Source organism: Macaca fascicularis, chromosome 20 (genome assembly GCF_037993035.2).
Source record: "Macaca fascicularis isolate 582-1 chromosome 20, T2T-MFA8v1.1".
NCBI classification, from domain to species: Eukaryota; Metazoa; Chordata; class Mammalia; order Primates; family Cercopithecidae; genus Macaca; species Macaca fascicularis.
In genome coordinates, this window is record NC_088394.1 from 66940962 (window position 1) to 66958924 (window position 17963).

General features: G+C 44.5%; 2 long non-coding RNA genes across 2 annotated transcripts in view; one reads left to right on the plus strand and one right to left on the minus strand.

Moving 5' to 3' along the window:
• The window catches only part of LOC135968873 (uncharacterized), a 316880-nt gene that overhangs the window by 27289 nt on the left and 271628 nt on the right, over window positions 1-17963 (plus strand). The window lies entirely within an intron of this gene.
• The window catches only part of LOC107128432 (uncharacterized), a 33720-nt gene continuing 24254 nt past the window's right edge, over window positions 8498-17963 (minus strand). The window contains exons 2-3 of the long non-coding RNA XR_006694654.2: window positions 9911-10049; window positions 8498-9484 (exon numbers count right to left, since the gene is read on the minus strand). This is a non-coding gene — a long non-coding RNA (uncharacterized lncRNA). The remainder of the gene's footprint in view (window positions 9485-9910; window positions 10050-17963) is intronic.

Consider the following 17963-nt stretch of genomic DNA (forward strand, 5'->3'; position numbering starts at 1 on the left):
GCCAGGAGTTGGAGACCAGCCTGGGCAACATAGCAAGACCCTGTCTCTAAAAAAAAAAAATTAAAAAATTAGCCAAGTGTGGTGGTGCATGCTGTATCCGGCTACTTGGGAGGCTGAGGCGGGAGGATTGCTTGAGCCCAGCAGGTCAAGGCTGCAGTGAGCAGAGATCACACTACTGCGCTCCAGCCTGGGTGGCAGAGCAAGGCCCTGTCTCAAACAAAAAAGAGTGGAAGAGAAGGCTCTCATGAATTACACAAGTCATGGAAGGCACAGCCCCAAGCCAGCTGTGGAGGGGTGAGGATACTCGGTTTTCCCAGGAAGCTGTGAGCAGCCTGCTACGGGCAACCAGACTAGAGAGCAGAGCTCCCACTGGGGGCCTGTGGGTCGACATGTTTTGTTCCATCTTCAAATTTTAATTAGTTCTCAATGCTTAAAATCTGGCAATTCTACATTTTTAAAATTTGGCTTAAAAAAATCTGAAGGTCTTGGCCAGGCGCAGTGGCTCATGCCTGTAATCCTAGCACTTTGGGAGGTCAGGAGTTCGAGACCAGTCTGGCCAACATGGTGAAATCCTGTCTCTACTAAAAATCCAAAACTTAGCTGGTCATGGGGGTGGGCATCTGTAATCCCAGCTACTCAGGAGGCTAAGGCAGGAGAATTGCCTGAACCCTGGAGGCAGAGGTTGCAGTGAGTCGAGATTGCACCATTTCACTCCAGCCTGGGCAGCAAAGCGAGACTCCAACTCATTAAAAAAAAAAAAAAAAAAAAAAAATCTGAAGGTCTTTATTTCCAAATGACATTTGATGGGAGGTGAGTAGCAGCCATCCCCTTGGGTGTGGGGGGAGGCTGGACTCTATTGGCTTCACTCTCCTATAACTTACTTTACCTACTTTGTTCTCTTGAACCATAGAACTTCTGTGCTGTTATCCCCAGAGTAGGGTGATTGGGAGAGTTGCTAGATATGGTCTATAAAATTGACAAAAGATGAAAAAGAAAGGAAGGCCCTGCCATGGGTGTAAAGAGCCCGTAAACCATGCTAAGGGTTTTCCTCTAGACATGGAGGGATCCATAGGGAGTTGTGTAAACCAGGCCAGTGGCATACCCGGATGTCCTTTAGAATATGACTCTGGTGGCCTCATGAAAGACGGATGGGAGCAAGCAGTGACTGGAGTCTGTTGGAGGCCCCCCAGTATTCACGGATATTTAACATGGTGAGGCTGACAGGGAGAACGCAATGGAGAAGACAGTTCCCGTAACTACTGTCTTCAGATCCTTGTAGAAGGGCCTCAGAGCCTCTGGAATCCAGAGGATTGGATTCTACTCCTGAGCAGGTTGTAAACGTGTGAATTTCAATGGGGAGCATGGTAGGTTTAAGGGATAATGACATGTAGTGATCCATACTTATTCTCTCTCTCTGTCTATTAATTTATTTATGGTGGGGAGGGAGGAGGGAGGCAACAGATGGAGTTAGAAACGGACATGACCCTGCATTTGCTCTGCTAACTCCCCTTGGTTTAAGGAAACGTGGCTATTCCTCGGCCCTGCATGCCTGGCTGACCCAGGCTATCCTCACTGGTGGCTGGGGGCAGATGCATTCGTAATGGAAGAGGTGAACTCACTGTTGGGGGTTCGAGGGAGTGCGGGGAGGTGTTTTCTTCTGTGGTAATAAGATTGTCAGGGCGCCTTCCTGGCCCGTGCATTGCAGGGACCGATGCAGGCTGCCAGAATGGGAAGCTCACTCTTCTTAATTAGTCCTAATGCAGTCGAGGCTGTTTTCTTAGCCTGACCAAAGGGAATAGTAATTAATATGGTGGGAGAGACAGACGGAGAGTTCAAGGCCAGCATGTGTGCCCCCGACCCTGGGGTCACTGGGGAAGGGGAACCTAGAAGACAATAGCCTGGCTCCCGCAGGCCTGGACAAAGGCTGGCTCTAGTTCTCAAACCTCAGCTCACTGTGGCCTTCCCATTAAGGAGAAATTCTGTCCTTTCACTCCTGGCAAAGGGACCCGGCTTAGTAGACCTCCCAAATAATATGTGTGTGTCTATGTTTGTGCATATGTGTGTGTGTGTGTGTGTGTGTGTGTTTTAAGGGGTAATTTTTCTCCCACTTAAATAAATTCACGAGGCCTGGGGGAGTACCTGTTTCTTTTCTTTCTTTTTTTTTTTTTTCAAGACAGAGTCTCGCTTTGTCGCCCAAGCGGGAGTGTAGTGGCACAATCTCGGCTCACTGCAACCTCCACCTCCCAGGTTCCAGTGATTCTCCTGCCTCAGCCTCCCAAGTAGCTGGGACTCCAGGCGTGCGCCACCATGCCCAGCTAATTTTTATATTTTTTAGTAGAGATGGGGTTTCACCATATTGGCCAGGCTGGTCTTGAACTCCTGACCTCGTGATCCGCCCACCGCGACCTCCCAAAGTGCTAGGATTATAGGCATGAGCCACTTTGCCCAGCCAAGTACCTATCTTAATGCTAGTCAGTGGCTACTGTTGCTGCTGATAGGGCTGGATTTGTACCACCAACACGCAGGGCACAGGACTCATTTCACCCCAGGTCTTGCACAGCATCCTGGTGCTAGGAGCTTGGAAATGAGTGTGGCCTTTTGCAAGCTGGGAAGAGGCTATCCGGGTGGGAACAGGTAGCTGGTGCCCAGGTACTGCTGCCATTAGCGAGCTGGGTGGCAGGCAGGCCAACAATACACAGTGAGGACAGAAGCCAGAGGCAGTGACAGCTCCATCTCCCAGCGAATCCCCACAGACAGAGGGAATGAGAGCCCCAGAATGATGGTGAATGGGATGCAAGCAACTGTCTCACTCATTATGGATGACCTTACCACTCACAAATGACAGGTAGACACAGAGCCCCAAATAAGTGACACTATATTGCATTTGCAGTGCCTCTTCCTTGTTTGGAGATGCTGATCTTTCCAGCAACAAAATTTAGTTCTTTTTAGGTTTTGCCCTCTACTTTCCTTTGGCTTGTTCTTCTTCTTTTTTTGCTTTAATTAAATATTGCTGCCTAACTCTTTCAGGTCAGCAGCAATGTCACCAGCATCAGCCATGAATCATGGCCGAGCTGACATTTTAAAAATGGCATCGTCAGGGTAGCAAGTGCAGGCCAGACACCCAGGCACAATGACTGGACCCCGTAAATTACACTAAAAGTCTAATCAGAATAATCAACACGCTGACATCTTTATGCATGTGGGCAGAACTCGGGGAAGGAAAAGGCGCTGACTTGGATTGCTCCGAGATTTTGCTTACAGCAGATTCTGGCACTTTCTGAGGATGCAAACAGAATCTTCAAGGTGTATCTTTTGAGTATGCAGTGACTGCTTTCCCCACGTTTATATGTTGTGATTAAAAACAGATATAATGAGTATCTCTCAATAGCATGTTGGTTTATATGCAGCTCATGCAGCCATCATATTTTTTCCTGCAAACCTCCCACATACACATAGTTCTTCATCAGTGCACGTACACATGAATGGCTGTCTCTCTCTCTCTCTCTCTCTCTCACACACACACACACACACACACACACACACACACACACCCTATGATTATAAATTTGAATACATTCTTGGGTACTCTGGCTACAGAACTGCATTCAAACTCTGTCATTATTAGAATGGTTTTCCTAATTCTGACCAGTTCTGTATTAATCCCCATGAATGTGATTTCCTGAGGCCAGACAGGATAGCCACCCTTCAGTTCAGGCCATTTATCACCTTTCTTGCTCTATTTTAGTTTTTGACCTTTTCTTTTTCTTTCTCAAATCTCCCCCTACCCCTGCAACCTCCTTTTTGTCCCTCTAGTTTGCAAACAAACAAACAAACAAGCCCTCCTAAAGCTTTGTCCTCCCTGACTCCAAGGGGTGCTCTTGGCCATATATAATGCAGAAAGAGCACCTCCCAGTGATTAATTGGCCCCACCAGGTCACAGGCACAGAGAGCCCATTTGTCACCAGTGAGCTCTGGCCATCACAACCAGGCTGTCCAGGGCTCATGGGCGGCCCAGTGCACACCAGCTGGGACTCACCAGTTAGTGCCCACTGAGGTGTGGCCAGCCAGGGCCCAAGGGTGAGTGCTATTGGTTGGCTGGAAGGAAGAAGGGGGACACAAAGGGAAGAAAAAGTGAAAAAAAGAGGATCACGGTTGACAGATGAGAAGCTGAAGCATTTTTTTTTTTTATGGTAAGAAAGTAGACTTTGTTTTGCTTTCATGGGTTGACTTTGTTTTGCTTTCATGGGTTTCTCATGTATTGAGCACCTACTGTGTTCCAAGAGTGGTTTGATAGATTCTGGTAGTGGTTTGATAGATTTGACCCGTCTGATTTCTGCAATGCTCTCAAGAGAAGGATATGGCTGATACCTGTATGCTGATTTTTCAGATGGATAAACAGTGCCAGGATCTCTGTGATTTGCCCACGCCAGGTGATTATACCTCCTCCCCTAGAGCTTCTTTTGTTCCATCACACACGAGAGGGGTCCATCAGACTGACCCACCTGCCATCCCCTTGAGTCCTCCTGCAGTGCCCTGACTACAGAACAGCCATGAAACCCATTAACTCCTGGATATAAACACCTAGGCTCTGGTTTCACTTTTTGCTTTTTCGACACACCAGCCATAAGGCCTTGGACAAGTCACTTTAGCGCTTGGATCCTTAGTGTTTTCATCTATAAAATAGGTTTCATGCCCTTAGAATTGTGATGGTTATATGAGATTATAAAACCTGGGGTATTATGCTTGGCATACATTAAGCAATTTATAAATTGCTAGGTGTGTAAGGTACCTACGTATGTATTTCTGTAATCATTCTGTAAGGGCCAGGCTGTCTGGGCACCCGCAAGTGGCCCCAGCGTCAGCACGCATCCCAAGGCACAAGACTGGGGAGAGAGATAACCAAAGAGATAGATGTCTACAAAGTACTTCCCAGGAATATACTTCCCCAGCTTCTCCCTCTCCATCCTCCTGCTTCAGTGGTTCCTACAGCCAAGCATCTGCTCAAGAAGAACTTGCTGATCATTCCACTGGAAAGCACTGTGTCAGGGGCTGTGCACTGGTCAGGGCAGAGAGGGCAGGAGGTGGGACAAGGGCAGTGACAGAAACACAGCAGAAGAGAGGGTGGGGACAGTCAAGACACACTCCCGCTGCTGGTCTTTGGCCCAGTTATGAGACCCCCTCGTGGACATGTTCTGCTTTGGAAAGCTCCAGATAAGAAAGTCCAACCCAGTGAACAATTTCAGGAAAGGGAAATTTCTATAGAATAGTGAACTCTTTTTGCTTTAAAAAAAAAAAAAAAAAAAAGATGGTGAAAGATGGTGATTACTTTTAAGTCAGTAGTTCATACTAGTTCTGTTTTTTGTTTTGTTTTGTTTTGTTTGAGACAGGGTATCACTGGGTCTCCCAGACTCAAGTGCAGTGGTGCAATCATGGCTCACTGCAACCTCAACCTCCTGGACTACAGTGCTCCTCCCATCTCAGCCTCCCAAGTAGCTGAGACTGTAAGCATGCACCACCATGCCCCGCTAATTTTTCGTTTTTTATACAGACAGGGTCTCGCTATGTTGCCCAGGCCAGTCTCAAACTCCTGGACTCAAATGAACCTTCCACCTGGGCCTCCCAAAGTGCTGTGAACAAAACGATCAGTAGCCCAAATTGTTGAGCTGCTCTGCAAAGTTGCATACGCAGGATGTGCAAAGAGAGCCACGTTCAAGCTACCAGAAGCCCCTGGAAGAGCAAAAGCTAGAAATGGCCTCTGTGTATCAGACTCTTCCTCCTTATGAGGCACTGAGTTGGGCACCTTGCATGACAGATTTCACTCAAGTTACACAGTGATGCCACAGAGTGTCATTACCTTTGTTTTACAAATGGGACAACTGAGTTGGGAAGCATGATTGGTGGGTGACTACTAAGAAGTGGTCTGAAGCCTTTCTATTTGTTAGTATGCTTTTGGGGTGAAAATAGTAAACATCTGTTTCAAAGTGGCTTAAATAATATGAAACAGTTTTGTCTCACCAAACAACAAATGTAGTGGTAGCGTGGGCTCTCAGATGGGTGGATTCAGTGGCTCATTGGTGTCATCAAGAAATTTTTCCATTTCTTCCGGATAATGCTCCTCTTGATGTGTTAGCTGGCCCTTCCTTCAGGTCCCCTTTGAATGGTAATATTGGCACAGAAATTAACATCTCACAGAGACCCAATATTGTCCAGAGGTACAAAGGAAGCATCAATTTCTAGATCTCTCTCCATTTTTTTTTTTTTTTTTTTTTTTTTGAGATGGAGTCTCGCTCTGTCTCCCAGGCTAGAGTGCAGTGGTGTGATCTCAGCTCACTGCAACCTCCGCCTCCAGGTTCAAGCGATTCTCCTGCCTCAGCGCCCCCAAGTAGCTGGGATTACAGGGGTGCACCACCATGCCTGGCTAATTTTTGTATTCTTAGTAGAGACAGGATCTTGCCATGTTGGCCAGGCTGGTCTCGAACTCCTGACCTCAGGTGATCTACCTGCCTCGGCCTCCCAAAGTGCTGGGATTACAAGCATGAGCCACTGTGCCTAGCCAATTTCTAAACCTCTTAACAGCAAACTTTTCCCCAGAATCCTTCAGCAGGCCTTCCTTCCATTGGGACATATGACCAGACCTAAACACATCACCGACAAATGGATGAGATCACAGTTTGCTCAGTCTTACCAGCACCCAGTATGGTGGAAGGTGGAGGATAAGACTTGGGTAAGTCGAAAAAGGATGAAGGAGAACTGGAAGTTGAGGCAGTAGTTGCCATTGTCAGCCACAGCCAAGACTCCAACACTCTCTGATAGGAAAAGAGGAAATGTTAGTCTTCTAGCTATAAAACTATGTCTATCCAATACTCAGCAAAATTGAAGGAATTCTGATTTTTTTTCCCCTAACAGCTCTTGAATAACAACAAAGGGTGGTGTTATGGGATGAATTTTGTCCCACCCCAGCCCCTGCAAAAAATCCTGTGTTGAAGTCCTAACCCTCAGTATCTCAGAATGGGACTGGATTTGGGGATAGAGTCTTTGAAGAGGTAATTAAGTTAAAATGGTGAGCCCTAATCCAGTTTGCCTGGGATTCTTATAAGAAAGAAGGGGAGAGTAGGACTCAGAGGGAAGACCATTTGAAGACACAATGAGAAGACAGCCAAGGAGAGAGGCCTCACGCAAAACCAACCCTGCCGACACCCAGATCTCGGATGTCTACCCTCCCAGAGCCTGGGAGGCTTCCTCACAGAGCAAATGTAACTCAGGCTACTTTGTTATGGAAACCCAAGCAAACGAACCCAGGAGGATTGTCTGTTTCACAGTTTCCTTCAAATCCATAATACTCACTGGAGATTGGGAATGACAGAGATGGTAGTGGGAGTTGGGAGGATGACTGCACATTATCAAGAGGAAAGAATACAGCAAAAGGCAGAGGAAAGAGGGCACATGAGTATTGGAGAGGAAATGTGAATGCCTTTGGAAATCTGGCCCATTGGACTGTAACTCTGGACATAAATCTGGGTGCCAGGAAGTCATGAGGCCGCTGACCTCTGGGAATTTGAAAGGGAAAGTTGCTTTGGGCAGAAAAATGACTTTGATTTGGGGAAAATTCTTTTTATTCTCTGTTAACTATGAAATCAATAATTTATGTGTTTTCTGTGTGCCAGTCACTGTGCTTGGGCTTTGAAATGGATAGACGGGGCGGTCCCTGACTTCAGGGAATTGGTATTTACTAAAAGAGAGTAAGTTTAGCATGAGTGGTGGGAGGAAGGTTAGTTTCAGACATTTGATTGCCAACCTCCAAAGCTCTGTTGTCGGGAAGTTTAGGATGTGCTGGAACCATTGATTTGTAAAGACAAATGATCCCATCCAAGGGTTGAGTAGAGGAAAGTATCTGCAGAGGTGGCCTCCCAAATAGAAAAAAAAAAAAGGTTCTGAAAACATCCTGTTTGATTTCCACGGATTATCTTCTTGGGCTTCTTAAATGGCAGAAGAAAAGAAAAAGATGTTTAGATTTAAGTAAAAATAGGTAGAAAGCAAGAACATCCAGAAGATAAACTATATTGCCTGTTTGTCCCTGAAGCGTGGTAGAGGAAATGTACCTTTCTGATGAGGAAGCTCCAAGCAGGTGCCAAGTCTTATTGTATGTTGTGATTTGTCCTGGAATCTTATAGGCCTTACCAGGAAACATCAGGAGGTTGCTCAGATGGAGGAATGTAGATGGGTTTCATGCAGGCTTTTCTGAAGTTCTATGAAATCTAGGGCTTTATTCCCTCATTATAAGTCAAGATAGGGCTTTGCCTCAGGTTTTGCCCTGAGCATGTGCGCTCCTGAAGAGAGAACCAAATCCTGACCAACAAACCCGTCCCCACCCAGACAGAAGCCCTGGAGAGATGAAACCAGGGTGGCCCATCCATCAACAAGCCTAGGTTCCACCACAAGTGCAGATTCTATATCAGTCAAATGATACAGGGAGTTGATGCAGATCCACAGAGATGACTATTTAAGTTCTCCTGCCTAGAATTTCTTGTCTTTTTTTCTGTTGATTTTTACTGGCATAAAATGTTGTACATTTTGTACATTTATCACTATGGCATGATGTTTCGAGGATGACTGTAAATGAAATATGGATGTATCCTAAAGATATTTATGTAATTTAGCAAAATTATTTTGCAAATTCATTCAAAAGAATCTGCTCAGTTCACATCTTGCTAGCATCACAAAACATCTCACAAATCACACCTTAATGTGGGAACAAGTACACATTACTTCAACATACCAAATATGTGAATGCACAAATACTATTTAAAATATTTTATACAATAAATTGTGACCACTCTGTTAAAATACCAGTTTCTAGAGAAAATTGATTTATGAAAAATATCTAATCACAGTACCCCGTGAAAGCTGAATTTTTTCAGTATCATTTAATGTTTCAAGCCAAGAGATTTGGATGGTTGTCTCATTTTGTTTTCCTTTTTTTTTTCCCCCATTCATTTGCTGAACAATCATCTTCTGAAACATCCCACTTCTGCCGTGGTATCAACTGGCACGTTACCAAAAAGATGTAAATGATTTAATTGAATTAGTTTAATTAGGTAAATTAACAGTTAAGCATATCACACACAAGCTTGTTCTGTTTCTACCACGTTATGGAGATAATTTAGTACAGAAGGAGAACGGGCATGACCAAAATTCCAATGAAATGAGCCAGACTAGCTGGCAGAGGGGAAAAAAACACAAAGATAACAGTTGCTGGAATTAAATCTGGGTAAATAATTTATGTGCTGGATTCATTATGTAATTTGAGTCGTAGACAACCAGTTGATAGTCAATGAATGTGCAAAAACATTGCTACTGAGTGGAAGCGTGAAGACGACCGAAGTGTTTCTGACCTTTCCCGAAACATATTCCCGGGAAAATTCCAGCGGTCCTTGGTAATTTAGACAAACTGAGGCAATGCCAGCCAGCTTGGCTAATCAAAAATCTGAATTAAAACAAAAAAACAAATGAACTGTGGTTTGACAGCCTTCAAGTATATGCCATGCCATTAAATCAAACAAAGCAGGGGTATTCAATCTCGGCAATGTGGGCATTGTTTGGGAGGACTGGCATTGGAGGGAGTTTCCAGGGCATTGCAGGATGCTTAGCAGCACCCCTGGCATCTACCCGATAATGCCAGTGAGCCCACCTTCCCTGCGGTGGTGATAATCCAGATGTCTCAAGACATTGCCAGATGTCCCCTGGGCGGGGGTGTCAAAATAACCCTGGTTCAGAACCACTGAGATAAAACCATTGAATACTATCTAATATGAATTGTGAGGAATTCAGCTTTAGTAAATTATTCACAGTGAGTTGTAACATTCATAGCACCTACATAGAATCTTATATAAAATTTGAAAATATTTATTACCTCAAGTATTTGAAACATTTCCTGGCTGGGCATAGTGGCTCATGCCTGTAATGTCAGCACTTTAGGAGGTTGAGGCAGGCAGATGGCTTGAGCCCCAGGAGTTTGAAACAAGCCTGGACAACACAGCAAAACCCTGTCCCTATATACAGTACAAAAAATTAGCCAGGAGAACCTTTAGTCCCAGGTACTTGGGAGACTGAGGGTGGGAGGATTACTTGAGCTCAGGAGGTTGAGACTTCAGTGAGCTGTGATCATGCCTCTGGACTCCAGCCTGGGTGGAGACCCTGTCTCCAGAAAAAAAAGAAAAAAATTTATATATTTTTATATATAAATGTATATATATATATATATCTGTTAATTCTCATTCATTCATTTGGCAAGAAGCAGGTATTAACCACTAAGCACACAGTATCGTTAGATTCAAAAAGTATCAACACCCTCATGGACAAGGAGTTCCAGGCAGACTTGTGAATGAGGAAATCACATAGCCAAAGCTGAGCACGGAGGGGCACACCTATGATTCCAGCTATTTGGGAGGCTGAGGCGGGAGGGAGGATGGCTTGAGCTCAGCAGTTCAAGTCCAGCCTGGGCAACATAGCAAGACCCCATCTCAAAACAAAAAAAAAAAATCACATGGCATATAGTAAATGCTGGCAAAGGTGGGAAGACCGAGGGAACCACATTTTTAAGAGAGCCCCAGCCTTAGGTAAATAGCTTTTAGTTCTGTGTGTCAGCAGGGGTGACCACCAAGGCATCAAAGCCTGAGCGAAGACGTTCACTGATCTAGTGGCAATGAGAGAAATTGGGAGGCTTTAAGCAAAGGAATGTTACATACAGTCAGTGTTGACTTCTGGAAATAGCAAAGGTTTTAAAGTCATACTCACATGAGTTAAATACTGATGTTGTCACTTGCCAAGTGAGGCAAATTGCAGATTTCTGAGCCTCATGTCCATATCAATAAATAATAGCTACCTCACTGCACATGGTGAGTGAGACAGTGTCCATGGAGCATTTAGCATACTATCTGCCCCATAAAAGTCACTCAACAATTATCAGTGCTTCTTTCCTTCATTAGCCGGTCTGTCCCACTCAACATCTTGCTCGTACAGAACACAATGGAAAGCCTATGTTTCCAAGGTTTGCACTCCCCAACATCTGGGTTGTGTTGTCAAACGTCACTGAAGTTGTCCAAAACTTTGCCACTGGATTTTGTTTACTCTAGAGCTGAGTGTTTAAATCCCTTAAATTGGTAACGTCAGTTTGACGTCCACGTTAATCTTCCACGAGATTTCAGGATCTGGAATCTGGAGGTGGCTTTCTCTACCGCATACCCAGGTTTGGAGCCAAATGTGGTCATTATTACCACAGAAATCAGGGAGGACGTGGAAAAGTACCCGTTGGAAGAAGTGATTTTTTTTTAATATACAAAGGAATGTAAATGTTTTGCCAAGCAAGTTTCTGGCAAGAGTGCCTCCAATGCCGGTATTTTCGTGCTGTAAGGAAACAGCGACAAGCAAACAGAGGGGATGGGAGACCTGTTTTACATTTGGAAATACCAGCAAAGCCACATTCCCACCCCTTCTGCAAATGTATCACTAACGTACACAATGCTTTGTATATATAATGGAATGAAGGGCTAAGCTGTTTTGTGTGGGATTCTGACATGTCTCTTTCTTTTTCTCACACACACTCTGCAGTGATACATCTATAAATGAAGGGGACATTTCATTGTCAGAAATATATACACACCATGTAGAACAAACACAGCCTGAACAAAGATGCCCTCTTCCCCCAACCACTGCTTCCCTGGGTACCCACTTCTCATCCTTTACTGTGACAGTGGGACTCCCCATTCCAGGTAATCGGGCCAGGTAGCTTCTGGGAGTTGAGCCTGTAGGGTGGCTGCCCTGAAGTCACTCAACAGCAGTCCTGTTACCACCGTCTACCAGCTGCAACTGATGAGGAAATCGGACTCTTCTTTAATCCCTTCCACACCCTGGGGTTTATTCTCAGAAGTTTATCTAACTTGTGAATGTAATGGCTATAATAATGTACAAGTTCAGATTAACCCAAAAGGGAAATGGCGAATTCCCAGTGGCCTCTGTCCATCTTTTAGGATTTAGAAGGTTCTAGAAGGAACGGTCAGCTGCTGTGCTTTATAGCTCCATCCCATGACCTACTGTCTTTCCTTGCATCACATAGCCTTTTCTTTTTCCCTTTTTTTTTTTTTTTTTGATACGGAGTCTCGCTGTGTTGCCCAGGCTGGAGTGTAGTGGCACCATCTCAGCTCATTGCAAGCTCTGCCTCCCGGGTTCACGCCATTCTTCTGCTTCAGCCTCCTGAGGAGCTGGTACTACAGGCGCCCGCCACCACACCTGGCTAATTTTTTTTTTTTTTTTGTATTTTTAGTTGAGACAGGGTTTCACCGTGTTAGCCAGGATGGTCTCCATCTCCTGACCTCGTGATCCACCTGCCTTGTCCTCCAAAAGTACTGGGATTATAGGCGTGAGCCACCGCACCTCTTTTTCCTTTTTAAAAAATTATTTTGAAATTATTTTAGACAACAAAGTTGGCAAAAATTGTTCAGAGAGTTTCTGCGTATTCCTCACCCAACTTCCCCAATGGTAACAATCCTAGATAACTGTGGTGCAACTATCAAAATTAAGAAATCAGCTGGGCATGGTGGTGCATGCTTGTAATCTCAGGTACTCAGGAGGCTGAGGCAGGAGGATCACTTGAGACCAGAAGTTTGAAGACAAACTGGGCAACGTAGCAAGACCCTGTCTCCAAAAAAAAAAAAGAAAAAGAAATTGCTTTTCTTAATTAATGGGTACAGTACTAATGCCAAAGTACAGATTGTATTTGGATTTCACCAGTGTTTTCACTCACGTCCTATTTCTTGGATCCTATCCACAATCCTAAATGCAGGACAGCTCTTAGCTGTGCTTCCTTCCTCTCCCTCAATCTATGACAGGCTCTCAGTCTTCCCTTGTTTTTCATACCTGGACACTTTTGAAAAGTATTTTTCCATGGCTGGATAGAATGTGTCTGAAGCTTCTCGTGATTTGATTGAAGACATGCATGTGTTTTGGTCAGGAATACCAGAGGTGACATGCCCTTCTCAGGGTGTTATATGGGGGGTGCGTGATGTCAGTGTGGCTTATAACTGATAGTCACTTTGGTAAGGTGGTGTCTGCCAGGTTTTCATGCCGTAAAGTTACTGTTTTTCCCTTTGTAACTGTTAAATATGTTTTGGGAGATACATTGAGATGATGATAATATCCTACTTCCCAAACTTTCGTCTGCTCCATTGAGTACCCTTGGCAGCACTGGTCTTGCCTACGACATTTATGACGGTGGTATCCTCACAGAGACTTTTCCACGTTCTCCCTAAAGTTAAGAAATAAATTTTCTTAATGAATGAGTCCAATACTGGTTTTTGAGTCCTCCCATTCCATCTATGTTTATTCATCAGCCTCCCACAACCTTTGGGCTGACTGTACACAACATTTTTATTTTCACCTTGTAGAATTTCTCCTAATCTCCCACCGTGGTCCCTATAAAGGATTCTGTAAATATTTTCAGAAGTGGAAAAGAAGAGGAGAAAAGCAAAGTAATAAAAGTGCCTACAGTGATCCCAATTTGTGCTCACTGTGTGACTTTGAACAAGTCACTGTCCTGTGAGCTTCTGTTTTCTCTTTTTTTTTTTTTTTTTTGAGATGGATTCTCGCTCTTGTTGCCTAGGCTAGAGTGCAATGGCACGATTTCTCAGCTCACTGCAACCTCCACCTCCCAGGTTCAAGCAATTCTCCTGCCTCAGCCTCCCGAGTAGCTGGGATTACAGGTGCCCATCACCTCGCCTAACTAATTTTTGTATTTTTAGTGGAGATAGAGTTTCACCATTTCGGCCAGGCTGGTCTTGAACTCCTGACCTCAGGTGATCCACCCACCTTGGCCTCCCGAAGTGCTGGGATTACAGGCATGAGCCACCATGCCCAGCCCCATTTTCTCTTCTGAAAACGCCATCTCTAAGCCCCTTCCAGCTCTAAAATGCTGTGATCCTATGACAGGCAGCTGGGTTGTGATGGAATCTGCAGCTGGCGTCACCAAACCGCCCAACAGTGAGATGAACGAACATGGGGCGGCGACAGGACAGACAGGGGAATTCAGGAAGGGGAGGAAATGGTCTATGAATCTTTTACAAGCACTAGGGATACTGACATTAATAATACTTTCCACACGGAGAAATACGTTGGAGGGAATGCTAAGGTTTGAGGAGGAAGCAGCTCCGTTTGGGATGAGGTCTTTTATCTTTGCCTGGCCCTTGAAACATACGAATCAGCCCTTTTCTCCCCAGATTGAAGAATCCATAGTGTGTGTTTTCACCATCTGTTTCATTACTTTGAATCAGGCTTAATACCCATTTAAGGCTTAATGATTGCAGAATTATACTGGATGTAAATATAGTTTTTAACAGTGTGGCTTAAAAGCTGAAGTTTCACTTTTATCCTCTTTATAAAGCTCACAAAACATGCAGACCTCAAGACTAAAAATTTTCTTAATGTCTTATAAGCCAAGTCTGTTTTTTCTGGTTTGCAGCTCAGAGCCAATTTGTATTGATATTTTAAATATACAATTAGAAATTACCGATTATTTTGCCTATCTTGCTAGCTGATTTTAGAACATCAGTCATTATTTAAAAAAAAAAAAAACTGAGAGAGAAACATTTGGAACTATAAAAGGGAGGGAAGTTTGGCTCCCAGGGGTGAACTGTGAATGGTGGACTGGGCTGAACACCCAGCAGTTGATCATGGGTAGAGGTCTTTGTCAAAGAGAGACAAGAATCCAGAGATGAGGAAAATTAAAATTTGTCCCTAGCTGGGGTTATTTAAGCCAGTTCTTGTGAAACTCCTTTCCTAGCTAGTCTGTTCTCACATCTGCTGGCTAATAGAGGAATGTACTGGTTTGGGATCCAGCCTCTTGTTTGGTTTTGTTTTGTTTCAGACGGGATCTCACTCTGTCACCCAGGCTAAAGTGCAGTGGCACAGTCACAGCTCACTGCAGCCTCGACCTCCCAGGCTCAAGTTCTTCCCACCTCAGCCTCCCAAGCAGCTGGGACCACAGGCATGTGCCCCCATGCCTGGTGGATCTTTTTAAATTTTTGTAGAGATGGGGGTCTCCCTATGTTGCCCAGGCTGGTCTCAAACTTCTGGACTCAAGCACTTCTCTCATCTTGGCCTCCCACTTCCCCCAGTGGGATCCTACCTCTTAATGATGCTTTTTAGAGAACTTTTGAAATATCACTGTCATAAAACTGCTTTGGTAAATATAAGTTGAAGAATCACAGGGAAAGTGAGGGTAGGAGAACGAGTGGCCAGTTTGTCACAACTTGTAGTGAAGATTGTGTTATTGATTAAACTGTAAGTTTAGTTCTTTGCAGACAGGGACGTCCATCTCTCGGTGACTGCTGCACTGTGAATTCCATATATAGTGCCTGGCGCATAGTAGGTGATCAATAATCCGGATGCATCAATAAATGGTTAAAGGTAAAAGTTATCTCTGTGTGGATTAGACCCTGATTTGTGGTCCCTCTCATTTACCTTTCAGATAATGGTTGGAGCTAGAGGTAACCTAAAAGGAGTATCTACACTCGAAGGCCTATGCCTTAAATTCATATACTAATTTGTAACAATATTTTTCATAATGTGTTTCTTGGAAGGTTAGTAGATACTATTCAGTAACAGAGTCCTGTGGTCAAACTGTGAACTCCGAAAGGTTAAACAGTTTTTTGTTTACTTTTGTTTTTAACTACAGGACGTGTCAGGGCCTTTGATCATTTGCATGGGTGTTGGGATTTACCGAGGGAGGCATAAACACTTTGAATATTGATTCTTTGTTTTCTTAAAGTATCCTTCATTCTAATAATCCAATGATCACAATTTGAGAAACATTGTTTATAATATGCAGATCATTTTTACTTGGGTAAGTCATCCTAGAACATTTGGTTTCTCCAGTCTTTGACTTTGAACTCATTACATACGTGTAGAAGAATTTCCAAATCAAACGCATAACATGAACAATGCCCCTAGGTACACAAATACTTGCTCAGTGGATGGATAGATGGATGGATGGTTTAGTGACTCTATTAGAGTAATATTGTTAGATAAATGACATCATCAGCACCAAGATCTGGGAGAGTTGTTGAGATTTCTCCAAAACCACAGTGTTCTCACTTCGATTGCCTCTCTCCTCCACCCCAGCCCCTGGCCTAGAGCTACTCATTGCCTTTTGCTAATTGCAGGAGCTTCTAAGTGCTGTTTCCACATCTGGTCTAACTGCCCTCAGATCTGTCCACACCCAGGCTTGCTATGTCTCGGGGTCATTTACATGGCAGTCTTTCCACAGGGTGCCCAGAGCCCTCTCCAACACAGTCCCATCTCATTCTTCCAGCCTCATCCTCCTTCACTCCCTTATGTACAGGTCACGTTTCACCCAAACCAACCTCCCCTCTGTTTCCCAAGTTTCCTTTGAACTTTCTCACTCCTGTGCTGTTCTTTGCTCTGTTTTCTGCCTGGAATGCCTGGGGAATCCTGAGTCATTGATGGCAAGGGCCTCTTGAACTATTACCTATTTTTTTCACTTTCGTTCCAAACTATCTTCTTCATAAGAATGTCTCTAGTCCTGCTATTTTCTGAATCTCTGTGGCCTTCTCTGATATCACTCATAATCGCCAGTAATCCATCTGTTTGCCCCGTTTCCACCTTCCTGCCCAACACGGACACTGTATTGTGAACTCCTGCAAGGCAGCATTCTCTACTTTTTTCCCCAGTACTTTGCACACCGTGGGCCCTCGACTAATAGTTGGTGAGCTGAGCACTCCTGTTAAGATCCATAAATGCATCTGTATTATTGCTCTTCAATAGCATAGCACAGAGAGACAGACATAGATCTTGCCCTAAGAAAACACGTTGCAAATAAGAAAGCCCAATTATCTTCTAGAATTTGGAAGAGTCAAATGTACTAATAGGCTACGATGTTGCAGAAGTTCATTTTAAGTCTGTTGTTTGGAACCTGGGTGAAATACTCCTCTAGAAACAGCATCACACGTGCTGGTTGTGTCTCCCGCCAGCCCACAAAAGCCTATTTAACTTGTAATGTGTCTAAAGTCCAATACTAATAGCAGCCCCGGGGGTTCATCGGCCTCTTCTCTCAGGCCATCAGCAGTCTTAACACTACAGACCTTGCCCTGAGGCAAAGTATGAGGCCGGGATGGAAAAGGATAAGGTAGATGATGGGGAGAAAGGAAGGGGAGGGGAGGGAGTCGTCTACTGTAAGCAAGAATGAGGCAAGCACAAATAACATGGCCATAACAAACTGAGCAAGGGAGTCCGTCCAGTCTGCCATGGCAATTCAGGTGGAATGGGTACAGTGCACTAGTGCAGGGACTTCAGGGGACAAACACGTTGACATTTACTTTCTTTTTTTGAAACAGTCTCTCACTCTGTTGCCAGGGTGGAGTGCAGTGGCGTGATTATGGCTCACTGTAGCCTTGACCTCCCAGGCTCAGATGATCCTCCCTTCTCAGCCTCCTGAAGTAGCTGGGACTACAGGTGTGCGCCACTGTGCCTGGCTAATTTTTGCATTTTTTGTAGAGACTGGGTTTTGTCATGTTACCCAGGCTGGTCTCAAACTCCTGGGCTCAAGTGATCCACCTGCCTCGCTCTCCCAAGTGCTGGGATTATAGACATGAGCCACAGATCCTGGCTGATACTTATTTTTATTGGAACGTCTTTGAAGACTGCCTATCTATGCCTGTCTTAGAGGTTTTTAATTGCTCTTCCTTAAGTTTTAGCCCCAGTAGAAACTAAATACATCAACAAAGAAACCAAGAAAGACTTATTTCACCACAAGGAGGCACCTGCTATCATGTAGACTGGAGATCACAAACTCAAATGTCTAAGGGGGCAGGCAGGCCATGAAAATTCATGAAACAGAACAGAAGTAAGGATGCTGAGCGTGGTGGTAACCTGCAGGGTACATGTCGCATATAAAG